The following is a 17,015-nucleotide window of genomic DNA, read 5'->3' on the forward strand; positions in this document are numbered from 1 at the left end:
TTTTTCACTCTCTCTCTCTCTGTCAGCGGCTTCTTCGCTTGTTAGGAAACGATTGGAATTATGCACGAGTGTATTGCTTTATTCTTTTGGATGTATTGTTATTTTTTCGAGAAGAGAAGAAATTTTTCGTCGGATCTCCGTTTCGACGTGTAGTTGTTTAGTTATTTAGTAATTTAGGCATTATATTATAATAACGTAATATCGGAAAGGGAGTTAATGAAACCGAATAATTATCCGATTAAAGTATCATCGGTGTAAAATTTCGTATCGGTAACTCGAGCCACTCAATTTTGAGAATGGGACGGAGCAATTTTTCGCAGCAATTTGCTTTTTATTACGCGTAATCGAACGAATAAAAAATCGTTTTAAATTTAAGAGACGTGTAACGAAACATGTTTCGAATTAGATGAATTTTAATTCTGAAGTTGGAACGAATTGGATCTTCTGGTCGTTCATCGAAGGTTCTTATTTTTAGGAGCGGATCAAAGATGCAACGGGAACTCTTATCGATCGCTCGTTTCGATAAGATTGACTATCGATGAATGTTTGAACAATTTAAAGGTATTAATGGGGGCAAGTCGAAAGGACTGGAATAAAATTATATGTCGGTAAGATGAGATGTGCCGGCATCCAGTTTAGAATATAGTTTAGATTAGCAATCAGGCTAACTAAGAAGCGCTCAGGCTCCAACTTTAATTTAGTTGTGAGCGTTAATTAGTGTATTAAATAACTTTGGTAAAGCAGAATTCTCAGTGTAAGATTAGCTTCCCCAATAAGAATATCGGGGCGGTCCTTCGAGGAGGAATTTTAGAAGCGCAATATCCCCCAAGACTGGGAGGGATGACAATTAGGGCGCGTCAATGTCTTAACACTTTTATCAAACTTATATAGAAACTTTGTAATCAAAATAACGATACCGTGGATTAAATTGCATGTCAAAAATAATTATAAAATATTAGAGGAAATTCTATTATCGAAAGAAGGAAATAAAGAATAATTTCATTCTCCCCGATTTTCTTTTTTTTTTTTTTTAAGTTGCATCAAAGATATTCACAAAATATATCGAGATAAGTTCATACATCTCTATTCACTGTTGGAACACATAAATGTAAATGTAATAATTTAATACAATATTTGTACAATATGATACAATTATAGACCTTTGATGGATATAATTCTAACTCAAAAGAGTTAGAAACTTGGATAAAAAAAAGCTCGTGGAAAGAATCATAAATTTTCGAGATAAACGTAAGAAACGTTGATTAATCGAGTGCACGTCGTGTCGATACCAATTATTATTGTCAATTAAAAATAAAATATCGAGGAATCGTACGTGAAAAAACGTAACGTGGGAATAAAATCCCGCTTCTTTCAAAAAACGATCTATCACGATCGAATCGTTAGCAAATTTATACAATCTTCCCTTCCCTCGATTTCCACTTTTATCGGTTATCGAATCGGTTTATCGGTTCTATCATCGCTCACGCGACTTAGGGCAAATCTTCCCTCCGACAATAAACATCTTCGAGAGCATGCGAAACATCTTCGTTTATGATCCATTTATCCACCGAGCAATTTCGACCTGGCGTAACGTTTTTTCCAAAACGTTTTTTTTCGTTTAATCCCGTAAATCGCGGTGTTCATTGTCTCGTGTTCGTTAACGAACACCATATCTCACCACGGTTCCAACCATCCACGCCTCCCCATCGCCAGTGCCCAATATTTCCGTGCCTCCGAGCATCGCGTTCAGCTCGTGGAATTCCGGTACGTGTGCACATATACGTCGGTTGCCAGTTCCATTTCTCAACGTTCTCCTCGTGCCATCCGAAGCGTCCGAGTCACCACTCGACAACCTTTCTTTCCAAGATTCTCTTCTTCTTCTTTCTCGGTTTTCAAGTCTAGCTCTTCACTGTACGTATGTAATGATTCGGCATTACGTCGTTCTCCACTCCTGTGTTGCATTTTTAATGCCGTCTGGTATTAAAAATATATTTCGAACGAATATTAAATCCAGAGTTGCGAAAATTAATCGTTGTCGAGGAAGATTGAGAGAGATTTTCTTTCTTTTTTTTTGGTTAGATAAAATAGAATGGTATTGAGAAGAGACGAAAGACGATTCAGTCAAGAGTGAAAAAGAAAGGGTTTAGAAAATAGATGAAAAAAGGAAGGAAGAAAGTTGAAGGATAAAAAGGAGGGCAGTATCGTGTCAAATTATAACTGTATAAAATGGAATCGCGAGTATAAACGATCCGATACGATGTTATTGGATTTTATTCGGTGACTTTGGGGATATAGGGAAAATGGTGGGTCGAAATGGCAGTGTTCCGCGCCGATTCTGAATTCTTAATAATACTAGAGCGTACGAGGAGGAGGTGGTAATACGCGTTTTGAAAAGAAGGTCGGTCGAGCAAAGTAAACCTTGAGACAGGAGGCTTGAGAAAATTGGCCTGGAACGCGCATGAATTTGAAAGGGGGGAAAAAAAGGTGTCGTAATAACACTGTGTTAAAGAGTCGATTCCGAGATAGCTGCCAGCTTAAAAGTTCCCCAATCCCATACTTTTTCTTCCTCTTGGAAACACCTATTTAAAAATAAACGAATTTTTGAATAACAGGATGGAAAGATCACGAAAAGAATAGTACTCTATTGTCGATCGATCTTTTTGATAATTTATATAAAGACAAATCGAAACTGTAGACATTTATTACAAATAAAAAATCACTTTTGATGATGATTTTACAAAAATAATAATAATAATAACAATCTTGATATAATCGTATCGAAATCGAAAGAAATTCATTGATCGACAGAAAGCAAATCAAATATTTTCTTGCATCTAAAGTATCATCGAATATCTATCTCCCTTCAGAACATCCAACACATTTCCTTCGCGCAAAACAAAAAGTAATTTACGACAACTCGAACTACTAATCGAATTATACACAAGTATCACCCTCCATCAGAAAACAGATACACGATTTCGTACACGTATTTCCACCATCCCCTATCAGATCGAATTAACAAATTAAGTAACGATCGTGGAGGGGAGAATATAAACGCGCACGTAGCCTGCCGTTTCATAACTCGAATCGAGTATCCCTTATCGTTGGTTGTTACGGAACACGTTGTACACCTTGAGTTAGATAGAGAAAAGACGGAGGATCGTACGAAACGCCAACCAACTCGAACAACCACTCCTCCGCCTATCGCCTATCCGTGGAGATAGAGGATGCCGGCGGCCAACACTTTTCTTGGCGAAAGTGCCACCTAAAACTTTAAATCTCGTATCTTACGTACGCCTAAAACACCCCTAAATATTTCATCCCTCTCGCCAACCTGGTCACCGATTATCTTTCCTCTCCCGAATTCATAACTCCCTCCATGTACTTGGAACATCTTCTTGAATCGATTCTAAAACGTAGAATCTCCCTCCCTTTTCTCGAAATAATATCCCTCCACGGATTTTATACAACCATTCTTTCGTTCCCTCGCAAGCGTTCCAAGGCGACGAGAGAAGAACAAAATAAAGATACGTTTATTAATCCCACGCGTCTCTCCTCCCGTCTCGATTCTCGTTACGACGCGATATACACGCGATTCGTCAGTTTCGCAATTTTATCCTCGCCATGATTTTTCCTCCTTTATCCCCGTTTCCTTCGAATTTCACTCGGAGGGAAAAAGAAAACTTTTCCCTTCCGCGTTTCACGAATTTCGCGCGAAATTCGAAAATTCGATGAATTAACGCCACGCCGCTCGATAAACACAGCGAACCTCTTAATTTCGCGACGATACCAGCGGGAAATTGGTGTAACGAATGTCCTGCGGGGAAGGAGGGAGGGGTGGTCGCGTGAAACTGACGTTGGAAGTTGCCTACCACCGCTCGTTCGAAACTAAGGCGAGGTCCACGAACTAGGTTATCCCTCCGAAGTGTTTCGTGTTTTCGAGTAATGCCATTCGAGGAGGAAGCTGTGCCACGAACGGCCAATAGGGGATGGGGGAGGAGAAGGGAAGAAGGCGGTTCACGACGAGAAATCGAAGAAGCGGCCCTAAGCAAACGGGGGGCATTTGATATTTCTCGGGGATCGTGATTGTCGTGTCCCTCGATCGGAACGGAGAGAGAGAGAGAAATGGAGGAAAGACGCGAGGTTGAGGATGATGAGGGCGAAGAAAGGAAAGAGGGAGTAAACGCGGCGGTGATAGAAATAAGAGGAGGACACGGAGGGTATAAAAGCAGTGGTGGAGCGTTACCTCGAGCGATAAACTTTGGCCGGAGCGATCCTCGGGGAAATAAAGTTGCGGAATGGGTAGGAAGAAGAGTGTTCGGGCCCTCGACGCGCCGCGCTCTCTTCTTTTCAGGGCTTGACCCCCGACGAGTAACGCGAGAACCATCCACCTCGTAGTTTTTTCCAACCTCCGAATATATTCGAGTGGACTTACATCCCATTCCCGACCTTGGCTCCGATATTATTTCCTCGCGCGTAGAATAATAACCTTTAATTTAATTTCCACGAATCGAGTTTTCTCTGACTTTTCCTCCCCTTCGCGAGAAAATTAATAGACCCGACTTTTCCTTCCAGATTCTCTCTCTGCTTATCTACCTTTGTCCAAATCGAAACTAGCAAAACTTTCGCAGAACGTTTGCTCCCTTCGAATATCTTCCAATCTATCCAATTACTCGACATCGTCGTCATCATCGCCCGCAAAATAGCGGGTAAAGGATGAACGTCACTGCCACGCTCCTGATAAATACCTATCTTCTTCTTCTTCTTCTTCTTCTTCGTCTTCTCATTCTTACACACCGTGAATTCCCCAAATTTTATCCAACCTCGTCCACGAACGGTTTCGTCAGATTCACTGACACGGATAACGCTCCGGTGGGTACGTTTCGCCCCTCGATGTCCCCCTCCCCTTCCATCTCGAGGGTACACGGGGCAGAAAATGGAAGTCGGGATCTCGAAAAGTCGGGCACCAGCCGGGTGAGACGCGATTCGTCTGGTTACCTTCATACCTGGCTGGATTCGAGACGGCCTGTATCCCTGTTGGAAATCAGCTACGACGAGCAATTTTCGATCCTCGTCGGGGGTGGTGGGCTTTCGTTCAACCCCTTCCCTATATATATATATATATATATATTTAAACGAGGATAGAAGGGTCGGTATTTTCGGTTGATTTCGTATTAAAATTATAATACCGTCAATCGTTACCGCGTGAAATCGATGGTCGTTATTCGCGTTTGATTATCGTTACAACGATAGAAATTCAAAACCGATATCGCGTAATGCTTATTGCACAAAGGTGAGCGCGCGCGAGCGCCATCCTCGGTAATTACTACTCATTAAATTAATACCCGGGCATTATGCGCCCAAGAGAAATCGACCGTGCACTCCTCCTTTTTTTTTTTAACCGATTCCCTCGCCAAGCCTTTCACTTTTAGCACCATTTTCTGCCAGCCAGCTCGTTCGTTTTCGTACGAAAAATTGAAATATCTTCCCCCATCTCGTCGAGGAAAGTTTATATAAATTTCTTGTCTCGAATTATTTATAGCGTGTTTTTTTTTTACTTTTCGAATGTTTCGTTTGTTTATTTTTTAGATCGACGTTTAAATGAAAATATCATTTGATCATTTGGAAACGAATGAATTGACGCTTCTTTAAAAAAAAAAAAAAATGTTTGCAAACGGCATTGTTCATTCGATACGGATAAGCGAGTAAAAATGAAACATCTGAAAATTGTTGCAATTTATGCAACTGCAAATAATATCAATTCATCGTGATCGGATATCAACTTTTGTCTCTCGGTCTCTCCAATCGTTGTATATATCATTATACCGCACAGTATCTTTCCGCTCTTTCAATTTTCCCCCCCTCTCCGCTTTCCCAACATTTTTTTCGTTTCTCATCCATCAATTCTCGGGTTAATTAAATCAATCAGGAATCCCGGACTTGGCCTGTTTCCGATCTTCCCAATTTCGGAAAATTTAATAAATTTTACATTTTTTTTTTTTTTTTTTTTTAATAACAATCATTCTTTTATCCCGCTATTTTTTTTTTTTTTTTTTTACGATACACGTTTCATCGAGATATTTCGTCACACGTGTATATATGTATATATATATATATATCCCGAGGGTTTCGATAGGATCGATATCTATAACGTTGTACAACCGAGTTCTTACGATGTATTAAGATCCTCGATGAATCCGATACGATGCGTTAACACGCATTTCGAATCGATGGAGAAACGACGTTCTGTACCGAACTCAGATTCTCAGATTCTCGATCGAATCGATACACCCGCCATTGCGTTCTCCCTCCCTTAAGGAGGCATTGAGGATGCATGTATATATATATATCATTTTCAAGATGTGTTCGAGAAACGAACCGTCTCATAATTGGAGTTTTATTCCACGAGAAAACAAATATCGCGATTGATCGGGTATAATTTCTTCGTTCGATACGAAAGTTGATAGCTGTTTTTCCGGTAAACAGAAGGATAGTTGCCAAGTGAAGCAAGTGAAAAATAAATAAAATATATGGTCGAAAAAAATATATCGTTTTCGATCGTTCGTTCTTTTTTTTTTATTATTATTACCTCTTATTCCGGTTGTTTCTAAAAAAATTTTGCAAACGAACGAATGCTCGTATATGATAGAGAAAAAAAAAAAAGAAAGAAAGAAAAGAACGTCAAAGGGAAAATTCTTGTTCGAACGAGATACTCGGTGAGTTTGTAGCGATAAAGCTTTGTAAATGAGTTTCTTTTTTTTCCCCCTTTTTCTTTAAGCGCCTATAAACGAGCAATCCACCATCCATACACAGGTATAAATTATGCACGTCTGCAGGTATAAATTGCTCGTCTGCAGGCGTTCCATAACGATCGAAAGATATCGAACAAAAGATTTCCCATTTATCATTCTCATTCATTCTCTCGTTTCAATGAAAAGATATCCCCGCTTATTCTCGCGACGGAATCTAGAGATCCGTATCCACAATTTTTCGCCCTCCGAATAAATGAATTAATTTGTCACGCTCTATTATTCAATTTCCCCGTCCATTCTCCGTATTAATAAGAATATATCGACGACTCTTATCCTTTTTTTTTTATAATACTATAACAGAAGCGGCAAATTGAATTTGACCAATCAAATGAAATTACACGTGTCTCCAACATCCATCTTGTATATATAAAACAACAATCCAAAATAAATGCACTAAAAAAACGTCTCTCTGCCTTTCTCTATATTTTTCATCCCAACAATGATCTCGTGCCATCTCGTGGGACCTCTCTCTCTCGATTGTAAGAATCCAGATGGGAAAACAACAAGGATTACGTAAACCGCGAGAGCGTAGACCGCGCACGGCCGTGAAAGATGTAGAGGCGGATAAGGAAGACGGACGATGGACGATAAAACGTCGGAGACGGTGCTCCCGCCGTCTCCCGATCGTTATTAACGTGGAAAGTGTGTCGTTACGGGCTTATTATCCAACCCGTTCTAATTAAATTGGATCAGCGCGATGAAGCGTATCGTGAAATTCTCGGTTAATGGTCTCACGCAGACCCATAACGCCGCGCCCTTCGTTAGCTAGGTCCTTCGATGCCCGCCCGCCCTCCAACATGCAACGTTTCCGCTCTATCACGATCGACCCGTGATAAATTTCGTTATTTCGCCTGGCCTCGGATCGTGACGGGTGCGGATCGATCGGAGTCGCGAAAGGTCGGGAAGAAGGGGGGGGGACGAGCACAATGGGGGGAGGAAAATCGCATTGTTCCCTGGAAACAAGGGTTTCTTTGCGTTCCACCGGATGGAATCAAACTTATTCTCTCTCTCTTGAGAGAGAGGGAGAGAGAGAGGAAGACATTAACCTAGCTTTTACCTAGCTTTTGCCTCTCTCAACTTGTTCGTCGATATAGAGAAGTTCATATCGAAATATCGTGATTGATGATCGAGTTTATCTATGCATCGATAGAGGGACGATGATGATGATGATTCTTCTCGAGAGAGAGAGAGAGGGAGAGAGAAATTTCTACCTTCCCTCATCTCCGCTTTAAATTTTGTTCTCCATTTTGTTTCTGCCGGTTTAACGAGTTGGTTGGTTGGTAATTTTCGAGGAGGCAAAGTAAGTTGTCGGCGAAACAAATATGGCGCGGTTGGTTGGTTAAACCTGTGAATGTAACTCGGATTAATACGGGGAAAATACGGGGTGGGTGGAAATGTTGTAACGTTTATAATGAACCGTATTTCGAATGATACGGTGTAACAATACGGTATAACTCTCGAATTAATACAACCAACGTGTGTGTGTGCGTGTGTATATATATATAGCATTTGTTCAACTGGTACGGTAACGAGGATGGCTGGTGGGTGCTCGGTTGAAAAGTTATTTAAAAGCGCCACTCCACTCCACGGCTTAGCTCGTTTCTTTATCTCGAACAGATATTAAACGAGGCACGCAAATAATAATTCACCTTCTCCTCCGCCCCTCCTCTCCCTTTTCTGGTTTGTTTCCATTCTCCTTCTCCCCTCCCTCTCCATCCTCCCCTATCCAAGTCGCGCTTCCACTTCTCCTCCTCCTCCTCCTCTTCCTCCTCGCTGGAAAACGGCGATGGAAACGGAATGAAAATTGACGTACGAACGAATGGAGCGTCGATTAAAAGCGCGTGTGCAAAATTTCGTCCAGAAAATCGTATATAAAACCATTGTATTAGGGAAATTTAAAACGGATAGGTTAATTCGATTATCAGCGGTTGGCCGTTCTACGTTATCCTAATGAAACATTGTAAAATTCACGCTCCATTCTGGGCAAACGATTGGATATACGAATGACGATATCGTTAAACGATTTCGAGTTAAAAGTTCATTGGCATCGCTTGGATCGTTGCTTCTCTCGTGGATCAATGGAACAGCACCTTGCTCGCATCCCTTCCATCTGTTTACCGTCAACGTGTTATCCCTGACGCGTTAAGGGATACGTAAGTTATCGACGATGCTAGCTCGTTGCAAATTTAACTTAACAGGGAAAGGGAGGGGGAGGAAAGGAAGAGAATGGACGCTAAGGGAAGTACGCTTTCACTTTTTTTTTTTTTTTTTTAATAAACGCGATACTACAAAAGCTTTCTCGTGAAAAGAAAGGAAATATAAAAAAAGGGGGAAGAAAAATCCAACTGTCTAGTAGTAGATTATTCGAAGGATCGTTTAATTATAAAATACGCGTGGAATCCAAGAATCGTGTGTTCATCGTTAGTCGCGTAACTCGCGAGCGCGATGTTCGATGGACCAATAACACGTTTAATGTTCACTCGTTCGTTGGAAAAATTTTCCTCCTCGGTGCTTTTTTAACAAGCCGATTTATCTTGTTGTTCGCCGCTTCTTTTTTTTTTTTCTCTCTCTCACTTCCCGTCAGATCCTCGTCGAGATGCCAGGCGGATTTCGCGTTTTTCGCCCCTCGTTTTTATACAAAAGAGAAAAAAAAGAAAGAAAGAAAAGAGAAGAGAAGAAAGAAAGGAGAGATAAAAGAGGAGGGAAAGGAAAAAAATTTCACCGCTTCTATTCTATCCTGTATCCATTATAATAATAAGTGGCGACCGTCGTCAATTTCAATTTTCCTCCAAGATATTTTCGACCGTTTTTAATTCAGAATTTTTATCCATCCGAGTTATCGCATCAACCGTGAATATACTAATTTCGAGGAACAATCGGGTTAAATTCCCACCACAATTTCTCTATAATTCTCTCTCTCTCTTCTTTCGTTCCATCCCTTCACCCCTAATTTCCACTCGTTTCATTCGAGACCGTTTAAGACCGTATCGACGCGTATCTTTCAAGACTTATCATTATTAATGGTGAAACTACACGATATACACCCTTTAAAAAACGATTCTATCCGGACGATGTATTACGATATTCAGTTCGTAGTTAAAGTCTCTCTTATTTCATTCATTCATCCCTTAACTTCGATCGAGTCAACAATCACGAGGATCGATGAAAACTTATAGCCTCGTTTCAAACGTCTTTAATCCTATCTATCCAATTTGTAATACACAATTGAATCGTCATTTCGCGTGATGGAACACACGCGAAAGAAAAATCGATTCCTTCTTCTAATAACTGCTTGGAGAGAATCTTTTATTTCGGATCGATATATCCTAATAAAACTAACTACCAGAATTACGATACACCGTCTCTAATCTCTGATACACGAGTATATAATCCAAATACACACACACACACACACACACACACCGAATTTAATTTAATAGCCCCTTCCCAGATTCGTTTCGACGATCCCGCAAGAAGAAAATGTTTACCCTGGCGCGCAGATCGGGGAGAAGCCTGGTTCTAGAGTGTCATAAGTTCTTAATCCCTTTCGTAGCCTTCCATCGTAAACACCCTCGACACGTATACACACACACACATACGCGATACGCCAGAAGCGTCGTCCCGTCCCCTTTATGGGGGTTCGAATTGAACACGGTTGGGACGATTAAGACTTCCGGCGTAAACAGGGAACGTGTCCACAGACCAGTCGTATTAATAAATATCCGATTCGCTTTCAATCTGGACGGTTTGCTAACAACAACCAGTAATATTCAAAGAGAGGGGGGATGATCGATCACGAAGACTAATGACGAGGAGGGAGAGGAGTGTGGGAGAGGCGTGTAAAGAAAAAAAAAGGGTAGCGCGACAAAGAGAAGGATCGGTCGTCGACACGACGGATCGAGTAATTTGCCGCCAACGATAGGCCATACAGGGTTGTAAGGGAGACAGAGAACGTGTAAAACTGGGACGAACGTAGAAACGAACGGTGGAAACGTGGAAGCCATCCTTTCGGCCAGCCAGTTACCTATCCACCATGATCAATGGCACGTAGCACGCTGAGAAGAAAGCTTCTCCTCGACTGTGTGAATTTATGCCGGACTGCTACTCTCTACCTCTCTGCCCTTGAGCTTTTATAATTATGCCTCCGATTAAACGAGCCTTCCGGCTTCCTATCCCGATTTTAACCGTCAATTTCCGGTATAAAGTGGAATCGTATTCTTTCCGATGATCGTTCTTAAAGGAGAAGAACCTTTCTCAAGGATCAGGAAGCAAGGAAATGGTTTTTTGGAATTTCCAAGAATTTTAGAAGAGATTTTAAATTAGGAATTCCTTTTTCTCTCTCTTTTTTCGTTCCTCTTTACCCCCTCGACCGTTAACTCTCCTCGATCCGCTTCATTCCGATAAATGTCGTTACAAATTCATTTCCCTGCAATGCGATTAATTGCGCTAAACAGGTTAAGTGTCCCATCGATCGGTCGAGATTTTTCTCCTCTCTCCCTCCCTCTCGATCCCTGTCCTTCTCGTGGGTTTCGAACGACGGTTTCGCTTAATACCCGACTCTTTCACATGCGGTTATAAACTCGAGAGAATTGCTACAATTCGACCGCATCCCTTCTCCTGTATTTTCACGTAACGATATTTTTACAACGAGCTCGATTCGAGTACGAATAGTTTTCGTCGAAAAAATTATCGAATTGAACGACGAGCGAATCATCCGCAATAAGAAATATGACAAGAGAAAAATATCGAATTATAAAGTCACGAATAATCCCCCTCGTGGAAAGGGAGAGATCTTCGATTCGAGTTACATCAATTTCCCCTTTCCTGCCTTTTGACCAACTCTTCCCTTCCCCTCCACTCCAGACGATTTGCATGAATAACGAATCGTTGAACGAATCGTGGAGGAGAAGAGAAGTCGACGAGAAAATTCAAAACGTACGTGACGCGTGTGTGGAAGCAAGGGTTTTAATCACGCATATACGTGTATATATATATATATTCGACGACACGCCCGAGGCATTTGCATTTAGAAAATTATACGTGTAATTAGCGCGCGTGAAACGAATACACGTGGCGCGGGAGAAAGTTCATTAGCGGGGAGGGAATTTTTGCGTACAGTTTCGAGCATATGGAGTAGCGGGGGGAGGTTTTTTTTCGGCAACGATTTTTCTTCTTTTTCCCTTATTTATTCAACGATACCGCGGCTGGATTTCATCTTGGATAACAGGGCGTCACGGGGGTTTAACGCGCCTCGAGTTCGTTAATTTTGCGGGATTATTAAACTGGGACCGGTCTCCTACGATCTCCCGTAATTAACCACGATCAACATTTCGCTTGAGATTTTGCGGATCGAATATTAAAGCGGGCGGCGGGGCCTGGCGAAGCTTTGTACTGGTGTCATAAATATACAGGGGATGTTTTGGAAAATGCATGCATTGAAATATTCCTATGCCCGGTTTTGAAATTCCGTGCACGGCATTATCGTATATGTAAATGATAATCGGAGGGATATCGAGGTTAAAATTGGAGCCATTTAATTTTTTCAAGCGTAACTTCGTAATTAATAAGCTGTTATTAAATTTAATTCCTTCGATGGAAGGAGCCAAGTTTCGATTTCGAAGCGTTAAGTTGTTCTTTAAAAGACACTTTCGACGAGTTTCTTTTAAATTCTGGTAATATTTTTTTCCTTGCCTGCTACAAATCAGTTTATTTAGCTTTAGTCGAGCGATCGAATCGAATCTTCTCAGAGGCGATGCACAAATTATTATTAAACGCGATGTAAATTTTCAGTTCCGAGTTTTCGTAAAACGGATTATTATTCCTTTTTCTTTCTTCTTTTTGAAATAATTGGATCCTTATCGAAATCTCGTTCGATGAAAGAACGAGAGATAAAACGAATCTTTTGAAAAAGTGGACAGATTCGATATTATTCCAGAAAGAATCTTCGTCCAATCTTGGAACTTCAATTTCCCTTTTCTCCTCGTGTCTCCCCGTATCTTTCGTCTATTTATTTGGAAAGAAGAGTAAAAGTTGGATCGAAGGCATCTCTAATTCTCGAATCTGGACGATCTTAATCGTTCAGGAAGGGGGAGAGGCGAGGTGAAAGAAAGGTGGCATACGTGTGTAAAGGTGTGCGGGATAAACGCATTATCATCCTCGCGAGCACGCTAGGTTGAAATAAGGTTTCGCTTTGTTGATCGAGTTCGTTGTAAACCAGTCGACACGGTTGAACTTCCTTCAGGGATTTTAGTCGCGACAAAGTGACGGATAAATTGGATTTCCTTCGTCTTACTCTAAAATGCCATTAACTTGGTCTCTCCTCGGTTATCTTCCCCTCCGTTCGAGGGAAAATTAAAAATAAGATAAAAAAAAAAAAAAAGAGAAGAGGTTCGTTAAATTTTAATAAATCCACGGCCACGGATTATCGAGTTTCGACGTCATTAAATGGTACTCTTTGTTAGGCCTTCCCCTCCTCCTCCTCCTCCTCCTCCTTCTTCTCGATCGGTTCTCGTCACGCGGAAATTACGTAAAGAAAAAGATGGAAACGCGTGGAAAGAGATATTCGATCGAAGCCACCGCCTTTTTGTCGCGAAATGGAAGAAAAAAAGACGAGAACAATCAGAGATACGTGAATGGACGAGGAGAAGAGAGAGAGAGAAGGGAAGCATGAAAGCGTGCGTGAGACTCACTTTCAGCGCGGGGATGTGGTACACGGTTGGTCCTAGCTGGGACCAACTCTTTGCGCCGAGATCGGGGATCCCTTAAGAAGAGACGCAGTTAGATCTAGTTCCAGGGTGCACGGTTACACAGCGGGGTCGGGAACCTGAGACGTCGGAGATCGGTGAAAATTAACCCTCAAAGGAGGGCTGCGATCGGGGATACATGATAATATCCCCCGTACACTCGCGGGATACTCACGGGAGCCACACTTTGCGTTCTTTGGAACTGAGAATCCGAGCGTAGCAATTATTATTATTAGTAGTAGTAAATGTAACGATAAATCCGGCACAAATCACCGTTGAAATTTTTCAGTCACTCTCTTTCAGACGATTCAATTATATATTCCCTCCTCTTCTTCTCTTCTTACAAACGTTATAGAAAACGTTGCACACGAATGAGAGGCAAGTTTTATCCACCACGATTTATCCACCACGAAACGTGTGGTACGTAAACGTAGATATGGATGGGATAGGTTCCGAACCACCACCACCACTACCACCAAAAAAAAGTAAAAAGAAAAACGAAAGAGACAACTTTTCCTCTCGTCCTCGTTGGAGAAGGAAATCACTGAAATCGACTCACGATTGACCGCACACTCGCGACAGCGCACAGTGGAGTAAACTCATCTCACTGGTGAAATTTATCTCGATGATGACGCCACGTAGAAATAAGCGTTTTTTTTTTCTCAAAAGCGTCGGTCGTTGGTAGAGTTCCGTGGTGTTCGAGCGAGGCCAGCTCGAAGGAGAGAGAAAGAGAGAGAGAGAGAGAGAGAAAGAGAGAGAGAAAGAGAGAGAGTTTCTCTGTTCTCTCGTGACAAAAGTGTGTCACGCGAGGAAGAAACCACCACCACCACTGCGATCGAACGTAGTCCGCCGCTGCCGAGTCGTCGTTGTCGTCGTTGTTGTCGTCGTCGTCGTCGTCGTCGTCGTCGTCCTCGTCGTCCTCGTCGTCGTTGCCCTCTTCCGCTCCTTCGTCGTTCTCGTCGTCCTCGTCGTTCCGGGTATATATCCGAGTAAACCTTCCTCCTTCTCCTTTCGCGTGTATGTCTCTCTCTTTCTGTCGCGCACCTCCTCCCTCGGTTCCTTGTTTCGTCGTCGAGCTGTTGTCGCCGAGGAGAAGAAGAACAAGAAGAAGAAGAACAAGAAGAAAAAGAAGAAGAGGAGAAGCAGGAAGAGGAGGAGGAGGAGGAGGAGGAGGTGGAAGAGGGTTTGGAGATTCTCTCGTGCTCGAGCAACGGGTCAAGCACGCACCGCACAACCAGCACCACCAGTACGTCGTAGGGAAGTTGGGGTCGCGCGAGAAACGAGGGAGAGAGAGAGAGAGAAGGAGAGAGAGAGAGAGAGAGAGGGAGGAGAGAAAGAGAGGGAGCGTGAGTCACCGGGAGAAGATACGAGATATCACGAATCGAAATGGTGTATCGTATCACCACTCACTGCTCCGCTCACACCGAGGAGTTCGCACACCGATTCGACGCGGCGAACCACGGCCGCCGTATCCGTGTGCGCGTTCACTTGCGTGTATACTCGCGAGGTAAGTAAGAGCGCAGAGACGCGGCAACGCGACGCGTACGATGCTGTTCGCTCGACGTTTCAACGCGTTCTCCTCCCCCCTCTTTTTTCGTCTCGGCGGAACGACGAAAGGGTGCTCCGTGTGTGCCACCGTTCGCCCGCTCCTCTCCCTCCTCCCCCTCCTCCTCCTCCTCCTCCTCCACTTCCTCGCTCGACGCGGCGGCGTAACGTTAACGAACAACGTGCGTGAACGACTTTGGCGACGAGGAAAAAAAAAAATATACGTATACACACATATACGTATGTATATACACGTACGTGTATATACTCGAGAGAGACGTATAAATAACGAAATACGCACCAGCCCTAGGAGAGACCCTTAGGCCGGATCCGCGGAGTTTCCTTTTCACCTCGATTTTCGGTCCCTTGCCACCCCCGCGCCAGCTGCACACGCGCGAACCGCTCTCAGAATTTCCGAGGCTCGGGTACGTCGGCGCACACGTCGAAGGAGAGGGGAGCGCCCTCCAACGTCGCTCCGTCCGAAGGATGGAGAAAAGAGAGGAGAGTGCGCGACGTGCGTGGGGTAGGGAGAGAGAACGCGGAGGAGAAGGATTCTTCCGGAGGCTCTGAGCTGCGCTCAGCTGTGCTCGCTAGGCTGGGATAGGGGAAGAGAGTGGCGGAGAAGAATTTTCTCCGGTGGAAATTTTAGCGAGCGCAACGATAGGGGAGGGCGAGTAGGAGAGGCGGCACGCACAGCTCGGGGTCTACGTACTTTTGTACACGTACACGAGGGGGAGGGGGGGATTGGTTTGTGTCGGTAGAGATTGTTCGTGCCGCCGCCGCTGCCACCTCCACCTCGACCACCTCCACTCTCACCTTTGCCACCACCGTGGTCGTGGTCGTGGTCGTCGCCACCGTTGTCGCTGCTGCGCTGCTGCCGATGGTGGTGCTGCTGCTGCTGATGACGACGGTGCCGATGATGGTGGTGGTGGTGGTGGTGGTGCTCGGGCTGAGCGTTTGTGTGGGTGTGGTGGGGGTGGCGCAGGCGTTTTGGCGCACCGACGCATTGATCCCTGGAATTCGTAGGGACGGTGGCTAGGGCCGAGCATGTGTCCACTTTCGATGCGAGAGAGAGAAGGGTAGAGGGGGCTGCTGTTCGTTGGACGGAACGAGAAGAACACGACGACGACGACGACGACGATGACTATGAGGAGAAGGAGGAGAAGGGAGGGGAAGAGAATGGAACAATGAACGTTGGAGAAAAGGAGCAATCGTTTCACTCGCGTAGCCGATGTCCACACCTGCAGCATCGTTGATCGCGATGCGTTTCAGGATGGATGGATTGAAATCGTCGGTTGCGATTGAAATCTTTCGGAATTCGAAGGGGAGTACGAGTTTCGACGCACTAACGAGGGGAGAGAGGAAAGGGATGATGGATAACGAGGGATGAAACGGAAGCGATTTCGAGAAATTCGAGGTAGATTTTCGAGACTCGCGGGTGGGATAGAATATATTTCTCGCATATATCGTTCGGTGAAGAAATAAGGAAAGAAATCGCGCGAGATTCGATTCGAGTTTTCACGCGGAATTTCTTCCCGTTTAAAACAGCGAACGGTTTTAATCGCCGCGAATTTCGAGTTTTTCGAGTTAATTGCGAGTTGGTCCTTCTCGGTGGAAGAAAAAGCGGAGAGAAGGTGGAGGGGAGGCAGGCGATGAATGGGCGGGCTGTAAAATTAAACAGAAGTCGGGAAGCGACCGAGGACCCGGTTTGACCCGGAGGAATCTATCGACATTTTGCGCAACGTCTCCATCCTTTTCATCCCCCTTTTCGCGCGCGAAAAATCGGTCGGTCGAGAATTGGAGGGCGCGGACGTCGCATTCGGCAAAAAGGCCGCTCTGTTTCTCTCGTTTCGTCGTTCGCCTTCCAGAGCGATGCTTCCTCGAATCGATTTTACGATTCGTCCGATCGTGAACG

The 17,015-nt window shown here is 43.8% G+C and overlaps 1 protein-coding gene across 4 annotated transcripts in view; it reads right to left on the reverse strand.

Annotated features, from left to right (window-relative positions):
• Positions 1–15,490, reverse strand: part of LOC725460 (hemicentin-1) — a 90,338-nt gene extending 74,848 nt beyond the window's left edge. For 2 of the 4 annotated variants that reach the window (XM_001121303.5, XM_026441839.1), the window contains exon 1: positions 13,502–14,251. The gene's annotated coding sequence lies outside the window, so the exon portion shown is untranslated. Of the gene's footprint in view, positions 1–13,501; positions 14,252–15,401 lie in introns of those variants that run through there. The other 2 variants (XM_006571555.3, XM_006571557.3) reach the window with 2 other exon arrangements.
• Positions 15,491–17,015: the final 1,525 nt, after the last annotated feature.

This window comes from Apis mellifera, linkage group LG1, assembly GCF_003254395.2.
Source record: "Apis mellifera strain DH4 linkage group LG1, Amel_HAv3.1, whole genome shotgun sequence".
In the NCBI taxonomy this organism is placed as follows: Eukaryota; Metazoa; Arthropoda; class Insecta; order Hymenoptera; family Apidae; genus Apis; species Apis mellifera.